The sequence below is a fragment of the Schistocerca americana genome, chromosome 5 (genome assembly GCF_021461395.2).
Source record: "Schistocerca americana isolate TAMUIC-IGC-003095 chromosome 5, iqSchAmer2.1, whole genome shotgun sequence".
NCBI classification, from domain to species: Eukaryota; Metazoa; Arthropoda; class Insecta; order Orthoptera; family Acrididae; genus Schistocerca; species Schistocerca americana.
This window is the reverse complement of record NC_060123.1, coordinates 604,034,112-604,045,193: the sequence shown is the minus strand read 5'-3', so window position 1 is coordinate 604,045,193 and position 11,082 is coordinate 604,034,112.

Below are 11,082 nucleotides of genomic sequence, written 5' to 3'. Positions count from 1 at the left end.
TGAGTTATCGAAGGGTAACAACCTTTTATAAATGTGTAAATCTCGAAGCTAAGCGTTTCACCAGATTATGCATCGATTTGTATTTCTTATTAGTTTTGCTGATTTTCCGGTTTCATATACGAGACGTTGTGATTGTCGAAGAGCGAAGTAAATCAAGTATAAACCACAATTAAATTGCTTCCGAAGATATATTTATACAAGTAGGTCATCGCAAACATGGTTGAAATTATTACGCCTGAGAAATATTTCTTTCTTTTATCAATAAGCAGGAACATAAAGGGCGTATAGTGTAATTCTATGAGCAGAACTGTCAATTATGATGACCTTGTAGTTTCTATTTATTTCCGGGTTTTATTCAACGACATTTGAGAGTACAACTCTTTATTGAAGCAAACATGGTTGAAATTATTACGCCTGAGAAACATTTCTTTCTTTTATCAATAAGCAGGAACATAAAGGGCGTATAATGTAATTCTATGAGCAAAACTATCAATTGTAATTACCTGATACGTTTCTATTTATTTACGGGTTTTATTTAACGACATTTGAGAGTACAACTCTTTATTGAAGCATTCGATACGAGGCCTATTTCTTTACAGACTGTTGTGTCCATACAAAATTCAACACTTGCAGATTCTGCAACCAATCGATTTAGTGAGACGTCGAGAATCAGCTGAAACCAATCGATTTAGTGAGAAATCGGGAATCAGCAAAGTGAACTTTCTGCGAAGGTATTCAGACTGCGTGTCAGAAGTGCTATGGACAGACGAGACCAACTTTTCACTTATTTGGTATGTAAATAACACCCACAATGCGACAGAGAGCGGTGGCGAAAGTACAAGCCTTTGCATTAGAAAACGGTGATAGGTGGAGCGAGTCAGTCTGCGTCTTTACAGCCTCGTTTGAGGAAGTTAACTGCGGTACACTACGAACTTTTTGCGTCACAGGCTGCCATTACAAAGAGACGCAGCACAGCGCGGCAATGGCGTGGGAAGGAACGGCAGGCGTCACACGATAACCGAGAACACAGCGGCGTTTCCCCGCGCGAATGCCTGCCGACGTCTCCACACAGAACGCGTGCCGCCCTTTCGTATTTATTTACTTTTTTACCGGTCTCTGCACACACCTTTAAAGCAAGTCTGAACTTACACTGAAGCGCCAAAGAAACTGGTATAGGCATGCATATTCAAATACAGAGATATGTAAACAGGCAGAATAAGGCGCTGCGATCAGCAGCACCTATATAAGACAACAAATGGCCGGCGCAGTTGTTAGATCGTTTACTGCTGCTACAATGGGAGGTTTTCAAGATTCGACTGAGTCTGAACGTGATGTATCGGCGCACGAGCGATGGGACACAACCTCTCCGAGATAGTGATGAAGTGGAATTTCCCCATAAACGACCATTTCACGAGTGTACCGTGAATATCAGGAATCCGATAAAACATCAAATCTCCGACACCGCTGCAGCCGGCAAAAAAACCTGCAAAAACGGGACCAACGACGACTGAAGAGAATCGTTCAATGTCACAGAAGTGCAACCCTTCCGCAGATTTCAAAGCTGGGCCATCAGCAAGTATCAGCGTGTGGATCATTCATCGAAACATCATAGATATGGGCTTCACGAGCCGAAGGACCACTCGTGTACACTCGATGACTGCACGACACAAAGCTTTACGCCTCGCCTGGGCCCATCAACACCGACAATGGACTGTTGATGACTGGAAACATGTTGCCTGGTTGGACGAGTCTCGTATCAAATTGTATCGAGCGGATGGACGCTTAGGGATAAGGAGACATAGATATTTATATACCGCTTGTGTAATTCGTGTTAAAAACTGAAATTAAATTTTAACTGTTCAGTCTGTCTGTCTGTCTGTGCGTGTGTGTGTGTGTGTGTGTGTGTGTGTGTGTGTGTGTGTGTGTAGGTGTTTATTTTGCGTAATTAGAAAACCGTGGGTTAACCAAGAGGCCGCAGTACTTAATTGTGTGTCATCAACCAATCAACGAAAATGTTTTAAAAGCTTCTGAAATTGTAGAGAAGATGTATTACGCCGTCAGAGGATAGGCAACCTTATTCACTGAAGAGCCCAAGAAACTGGTACACCAGCCTAATATCGTGTAGGGCCCCCACGAGCACGCAGAAGTGCCGCAATATGACGTGGCATGGACTCGACTAATGTCTGCAGCAGTGCTGGAGGGAACTGACACCATGAATCCTGCAGGGCTGTCCATAAATCCGTAAGAGTACGAGGGGTGGAGGTCTCTTCTGAACAGTGCGTTGCAAGCCATCCCAGATATACTCAATAATGCCTGGAGAGTTTGTTGGCCAGCGGAAGTGTTTAAACTCAGAAGAGCGATCCTGGAATCACTCTGTAGCAATTCTGCACGTGTGGGGTGTCGCATTATCCTTCTGGAATTACGCGAGTCCGTCGGAAAGCGCAATGGACACGAATGGATGCATGTGAGCAGACAGGATGCTTACGTACGTGTCACCTGTCAGAGTCGTATCCAGACGTATCAGGGGTCCCACATCACTCCAGCTGCACACGCCCCACACTATTACAGAGCCTCCACCAGCTTGAACAGTCCCCTGCTGACATGCAGGGTCCATGGATTCATGAGGTTTTCTCCATACCTGTACTCGTCCATCCCTTCGATACAATCTGAAACGAGACTCGTTCGACCGAGCGACATGGTTCCAGTCATCAACAGTCCAATGTTGACGTGCCCAGGCGAGGCGTAAAGCTTTGTGCCATGCAAAAAAAATGGTTCAAATGGCTCTGAGCACTATGGGACTCAACTTCTGAGGTCAATAGTCCCCTAGAACTTAGAACTAGTTAAACCTAACTAACCTAAGGACAGCACACACATCCATGCCCGAGGCAGGATTCGAACCTGCGACCGCAGTGGTCTCGCGGTTCCAGACTGCAGCGCCTAGAACCGCACGGCCACTTCGGCCGTGTGCCATGCAGTCATCGAGGGTACACGAGTGGACCTTCGGCTCAGAAAGCCCATATCGATGACGTTTCCTTGAATGGTCCGCACGCTGACACTTGTTGATGGTTCAGCATTGAAATCTGCAGCAATTCGCGATGGGTTGCATGTCTGTCACGTTGAAACATTGTCTTCAGTCGACGTTGGTTCCGTTCTTGCAGCATCTTTTTCCGGCCGTAGCGATGTCGGAGATATGATGTTTTACCGGTTTCCTGATATTCACGGTACATTCGTGAAATGGTCGTACGGGAAAAACCCCATTTCACCGCTACGTCGGCGATACTGTGTCCATCACCCGTGCGCCGACTATAGCCTTGATATTCTGCCATTGTAGCAGCAGTACCCGATCTAACAACTGTGCCAGACAGTTGTCTTACATAGTCAAAATGGCTGAGCACTATAGGACTTAACATCTGAGGTCATCAGTCCCCTAGAACTTAGAACTACTCAAATCTAGCTAACGTGAGGACATCACACACATCCATGCCGGAGCGCCGAGAACCGCGCGGTCACAACGGCCGGCCTTACATAGTTGATGGGACCACAGCGCCGTATATCTCTGTTTTTTAATACGCATGCCTATAGCAGTTTGTTTGGCGTTTCAGTGAACAATCAGTGCTATTGAGTTAGGAAATTGGCTTTGTATTTTCTTTCTTAGGCAAAATGAAACGTTGTATTGACAGAATAAAGTATGTACATACTACATAATGATAGGACCTGATATTACTCTACATCCAGCCAGCCGGCCGCGGTGGTCTCGCGGTTCTAGGCGCTCAGTCCGGAGCTGCGCGACTGCTACGGTCGCAGGTTCGAATCCTGCCTCGGGCATGGATGTGTGTGATGTCCTTAGGTTAGTTAGGTTTAAGTAGTTCTAAGTTCTAGGGGACTGATGACCACTGATGTTCAGTCCCATAGTGCTCAGAGCCATTTGAACATCCAGCCAATCAGTAAAAAGATTTGCATCCATTCTTTATAGAAAACCACATTACGTAGCCGCGCGGAATTAGCCGAGCGGTCAAGGGCGCTGCAGCCACGGACTGTGCGGCTGGTCCCAGAGGAGGTTCGAGTCCTCCCTCGGGGACGGGTGTGTGTGTTTGTCCTTAGGATAATTTAGGTTAAGTAGTGTGTAAACTTAGGGGCTGATGACCTTAGCAGTTTTAAGTCTATTCTAAATTTTCTTATCTTCCACAAGTAAATTAAATTTATTTTAACTGCTGTACTCACCTTTGATATTTAATTTGCAATCGTTTCTCAAGCTTTATCTTTAGCGTTCCCGTTGCTGTATTCCGGATGCTATGGTCATAAATACATGGATATTTCTCGGCAAACCAAGGAAATGTACAGTGAACTCAGATATCGTCTCTCATTGTCCTGGGTACAGAGACGATAGCATAACCAAAGCAGAACGTTGTGTGAGCTGTCAGCCGGACAGAATATGCGCGTTGCAAAACAGTAGCATTCGTCTGGCGGTGACATGGCCCGCCATATGACTCAGTCACGTATCTGCAGTCCGCTAGGCGCAGCTCCATTAGACTGTGTGTGTGTGTGTGTGTGTGTGTGTGTGCGCGCTCCACGCTAGTTGCATGCCTTGTGCCACGTCACTCTTGTGCGCGCTCTGCCTTTTAACGGAATCCCTCGAACTAGGGACGCACGCAACCGACAGGAAGTGCCGGCCTGCGCCTCTGCTGACGCGTACACTACCTTTACACGTGCGACTCACAGACGCCGCGCTTTCCAGTCAGCCGACTTTCTCATTTCCGCTTCTGTCTGGTCCAGGAGACACTGCAATATCAGTTCTATAACAGCGGCTCTGGATGCCGGCTTTTCGCTCTTATACATTCTGGGTGTTCACAGATTTTTAAATTCATGCGAAATTAATAATAGCATTATGCTATATAACAGTTATGCTCACCAACATATTTATAAGACTTCAGCCGCTGTCAATAACAATAATAATAATAATAGATTTTAAAAAGGCATTTGATTCGGTTGATAGGGAAACATTGGATAAAGTGATCAGAGAATCTGGCATCAAATCTAAAGTAGCAAACCATATTCGTGAAACGCTCAAAAGTAAAGTTTCGGGGTGAAACATCGAAGGCATTCAACACAAAAACAGTTGTAAGGCAAGGTGGTGGCCTGTCTCCACTCCTCTTTAACTGAGTAGCAGAGAAAATAGTAAGAGAATGGAAACAGAAACTAAAAGAACAGAAGCTATCACCAATCAGACTGGGAACTAAAAACAAAGATATTGAAATTCACTGTTTAGCATTTGCGGACGATTTTGCCATTCTTTCTGAAAACCTAACAAATGATGGAGTGCAAATAAATCTCTTAGAAGAAATAGTGAACAAAGCAGGTTTAAGAATTTCTGTAGAAAAAACAAAATGTATGACAAATATAAAAAATGCTCCTGAATCTCTAGCAATAGATATTGGCCACATAAAGAGGGGAAATAAATTTAAATGTTTGGGAGAAATTATCCAAGAAAATGGCTTAGAAAAATTCGCTGTAGAAGAAAGAGTACATAAAATGGAGAGCGCTTAAGGAATAACTTGGAATTTCTACAACAAAAGGTATTTGTCTAAAAACTAGAAGATACAGCACTACAACACAGTAGTAAAACCAGAATGTCTTTATGCAAGCGAATGTGTAGTACTGAACTACAAATCACACTAACTTGAAGTCCTAGAAAGAAAACTCGTTCGAAAAATACTTGGTCAACCAAAAAAGACAGAACTATGGAAATTAAGAAGCAATGAAGAAGTTTATAGCAACAAAGAAACATAAATCAAACACTGCGGAAGAGGCATTGCTATTTTTTTGAACACATGTATGTGTGAACAACAATTGGTTAACCAAGCAGATTTTGAAATGTTTTTGGGACAAGAAGTCAACAAGAGCTTGAATTCAAGAATGGCGACCCACAATGAGGCCCTTTTTAAGCTCTGGCGCTGATAACTAGGAGCAGATATCTAAGACGGTTGATACTTTAAAAATATCCTGAATCCGACATATCGATATTTAAAAATATCATTAGTAACCCGAGATATATCGAAAAATATATCAACGATCCAAGGAAAAAGTATTGACGCACCTGCCTGTAAAAATATCATTTGTACATTGTAAATATACTGCCAGTATATTTACGTACTGATTTGTTATTAGATACTCTATTCAACAAGCTAGCAGTATGCCTATCCCCCTTAGAGCAAGCATTGAAAGGAAAACGATGCACGTTCACGCTTGGCGATAACCATCTTTGGCAAAGTGGTTAAGTCCATGTAAGTGTACAAAACACTTCATGTCGACTTCCTTGTTTTATTACTTCTGCACATTTGTAATGTCAAAATTGCGTGATGAAGTTAAACGTTGAAGTTTCTTCTGGTAAAGCTGGGCACAGATTACGTCAGCATTTACTCTCGCACGTCTCCGCCCACCGCAAGGACCAATCTTCTCATTTACATTTCTGTTCATTAGTTTCAGTAACTGTTTTTGAGGAACGCCGGATTGAAGAAATAGCACACCAGTTGCGTTTAAAAATTATTTCTTAACGGAACTACTGTGCTGTTTCTTCACATCGGTAATGTTGTCATTCTATTCACACCGCCAGTCCCTAGTGCAATCGCAATTCTTCTTTCCGCCACCTATACTTACTTCAAATAGTTAAAGAGAAGGAATGCACGTGATGAAAGCTCAAAAAGTACTAAGATTCCTTCACACAGCGAAAGTAAAATTGTGTTCTACTGCAATTTCAAAAGAACAACTTCAAATATTTACCGAAATTGTGAAAAAAATATATTATAAAATAAAAATATCGGCACTCGATATGCCATTTTGACATCGACATGTTGAGGGAAAGAGGATCGCCGAAATATAACGATTTTTTTTGTAAAGATATCGATATTGAGCCAACAGCCCTACTGATACCGCTGTCTTATATGTCCTCCCAGACCTGGTAATAACACTAAACACTAACAACACTAAACCGGTCTGGTGGCTGTCATAGAGAACCGCAGTTCTAAACATTCACATAGCAGCCGATGATGTTTACGTCTACATCCGACCACGTCTTCTGGGTGCTTCTCGCCCGGATAGCCGCGCGTCTTAAAGCGCCGTTTCCGGGATGGGGATATGCGCCAGCCCTAGACCGAATCCGCCCGACAGGTTAACGACGAGGGTAGGTGTGCTGGACAGCCTGGATGTGGTGTTTTTGGCGGTTTTCCACATCCCGCTAGGTGGAGGAGGAGGAGATTAGTGTTCAACGTCCCGTCGACTGCGACGTCATTAGAGACGGAGCACAAACTCGGATCAGGCAAGGAGGGACAAGGAAATCGGCCGTCCCTTTTAAAGGAGCCATGCAAGCATTTGCCTGAAGCAATTTAGGGAAATCACCGAAAAACTAAATCAGGACGGCCGGACGCGAGTTGGAAGGGTCGTCCTGCAAAATGAGAGTCCAGTGTGCTAACCACTAGCCGGCCGCTGTGGCCGAGCGGTTCTAGGCGCTTCAGTCCGGTTGGCTGGTTTGGGGAAGGAGACCAGACAGCGTGGTCATCGGTCTCATCGGATTAGGGAAGGATGGGGAAGGAAGTCGGCCGTGCCCTTTCAGAGGAACCATCCCGGCATTTGCCTGGAGTGATTTAGGGAAATCACGGAAAACCTAAATCAGGATGGCCGGACGCGGGATCGAACCGTCGTCCTCCCGAATGCGAGTCCAGTGTCTAACCACTGCGCCACCTTGCTCGGTGCTTCAGTCCAGAACAGCGCTGCTGCTACGGTCGCAGGTTCGAATCTTGCCTCGAGCATGGATGTGTTTATTGTCCTTAGGTTATTTAGGTTTAAGTAGTTCTAAGTTCTAGGGGACTGATGACCTCAGATGTTACGTCACATAGTGCTCAGAAACATTTGAGTGTGAGAGTAACTGAGATATTCACGACTCCGTCAGTATACGATAAAACGATCTGCATTACCCTATAATGAATCTAACTTTGGCAAAAAAGCGGTGAAGTATACAGCTATAAAACTCTTTGTCAATCCACGCATGGAAATAAATTGTCTGGAAGATAGCAGAACTGTTTTCATATTTAGATTAAACAAGTTTCTCTTTGACAACTCCTTATACACCGTAACGGAATCTTTGAACATAAATTATAAGTCATAAATACAGAAGTGTAAAAGGTTAGCATAAATATTTTTCATCGAGTGAAGTGTAAGTTCTTTGTTTGTACATTTGCGATGTTCCATATCGTGACGTTATCGTGAGTCTGATAAATAGAACACATAAATAACTAACGCTTCACACCCGATATTGATTGAGGCAGCAAAATCAATTAAGGCTTAAAATTTCTATAAGGTGGAAAATAGTTTTGGAAGTTCTGATGTCATCTGCTCGAAGTAATACCCGGGCCATACTCTTGCCGTGGCACGCTTTTAATCTGTCGGCTGCCGACACAAAGTTTCATTACAGGTGAAGACAGCCTCCTCCCTACAGCGAGCTGCTATCACACATGTCACGACTGTCAAAGACACGCATCTAATTGCTAAAAACGGACTCTGTTTTGAGACTTAATCTCCCCCAGAAATGCCTCGGATTCTCGAGAGCTTCTACGTCCGTCAATCACTCAGGCCGATCTGATAAAAGAAATTCTTGTTTTGACAAGCCGCCTTAGCAAAAAAAGAGATATACTGATTTATAGTAGTCCGAAGGACACACTAATCTAACCTGCGGAGTCTAAATTAAACTTGTGAACTCGGTTCTCTGCCACTTTCACACGTATAATGTCCAAATACTTCACTTCGGAACGAGACCTTAATTACTTTTCTTTTCTTTTCGAGGCACTAGCGTTTGGCTATTAGACCATAGACTCATTCGTCATTCGCATTGACGCATCACAAACATTAAAAGTGTATTGCTCGATTACTTGTTGCAGTGGATTTGCTTATCGTTCATTATCGCAGATCCCACAACTACACAACTGCGCATTTGTAATCCACACCAGTGTTCGAAGCGGTACTTGTAATCTCCACCACCGGTTAGCGCAGGATGAACCAGCGACATCACAGTTAACGCAAAAAATGATCCCTCCAATAATAACAAAAAAGGTTACTGTAGCTGTTGATCAGCTACAAATTGTGGTACGTCCTGCGGCTGTTTCGCTGGAAGCGATCTGAACAGAAGATTATAGTCCCGTAATAGTCAGGAAGAACATACACTCCTGGAAATTGAAATAAGAACACCGTGAATTCATTGTCCCAGGAAGGGGAAACTTTATTCGCACATTCCTGGGGTCAGATACATCACATGATCACACTGACAGAACCACAGGCACATAGACACAGGCAACAGAGCATGCACAATGTAGGCACTAGGACAGTGTATATCCACCTTTCGCAGCAATGCAGGCTGCTATTCTCCCATGGAGACGATCGTAGAGATGCTGGATGTAGTCCTGTGGAACGGCTTGCCATGCCATTTCCACCTGGCGCCTCAGTTGGACCAGCGTTCGTGCTGGACGTGCAGACCGCGTGAGACGACGCTTCATCCAGTCCCAAACATGCTCAATGGGGGACAGATCCGGAGATCTTGCTGGCCAGGGTAGTTGACTTACACCTTCTAGAGCACGTTGGGTGGCACGGGATACATGCGGACGTGCATTGTCCTGTTGGAACAGCAAGTTCCCTTGCCGGTCTAGGAATGGTAGAACGATGGGTTCGATGACGGTTTGGATGTACCGTGCACTATTCAGTGTCCCCTCGACGATCACCAGTGGTGTACGGCCAGTGTAGGAGATCGCTCCCCACACCATGATGCCGGGTGTTGGCCCTGTGTGCCTCGGTCGTATGCAGTCCTGATTGTGGCGCTCACCTGCACGGCGCCAAACACGCGTACGACCATCATTGGCACCAAGGCAGAAGCGACTCTCATCGCTGAAGACGACACGTCTCCATTCGTCCCTCCATTCACGCCTGTCGCGACACCACTGGAGGCGGGCTGCACGATGTTGGGGCGTGAGCGGAAGACGGCCTAACGGTCTGCGGGACCGTAGCTCAGCTTCATGGAGACGGTTGCGAATGGTCCTCACCGATACCCCAGGAGCAACAGTGTCCCTAATTTGCAGGGAAGTGGCGGTGCGGTCCCCTACGACACTGCGTAGGATCTTACGGTCTTGGCGTGCATCCGTGCGTCGCTGCGGTCCGGTCCCAGGTCGACGGGCACGTGCACCTTCCGCCGACCACTGGCGACAACATCGATGTACTGTGGAGACCTCACGCCCCACGTGTTGAGCAATTCGGCGGTACGTCCACCCGGCCTCCCGCATGCCCACTATACGCCCTCGCTCAAAGTCCGTCAACTGCACATACGGTTCACGTCCACGCTGTCGCGGCATGCTAGCAGTGTTAAAGACTGCGATGGAGCTCCGTATGCCACGGCAAACTGGCTGACACTGACGGCGGCGGTGCACAAATGCTGCGCAGCTAGCGCCATTCGACGGCCAACACCGCGGTTCCTGGTGTGTCCGCTGTGCCGTGCGTGTGATCATTGCTTGTACAGCTCTCTCGCAGTGTCCGGAGCAAGTATGGTGGGTCTGACACACCGGTGTCAATGTGTTCTTTTTTCCATTTCCAGGAGTGTATAAGAGAACAGAGTGTTTGCATCAACAGTCCAGCTTTTGTTAGAAGCAACTTTTGTTAGAGGTAAAATGTTCACTTTTGTTAAAAGCAACTTTTGTTAGAGGCATAATATTCACTGACGCATCCAGTGATTCTAGGCGTATTTCAACAACTTTTGTTACGGTGACTGTATGTCAAGTGATGTAGAGTTCCCCAGTTGACCATCTCAGATGATGTTAAAATTTTTTGTGCAGATCTGCTGAACGAGTAAATGAAGATATTCACATATTTCCACTAATTTTAGCACTCAGTGAGTAGGATCCTCTGCAGCTAAGGACGATAAAATGTTGCTATGAGGCGTGAAAAAACTGAAGTGTTGTATTTCAGTGAGCAGATGTGCTAAAGTTTCAAAACTCGGGAATATGGTTGAATGGTTTGCATCGAGCACGTTCTGTAAATTTGATATCATTGGAA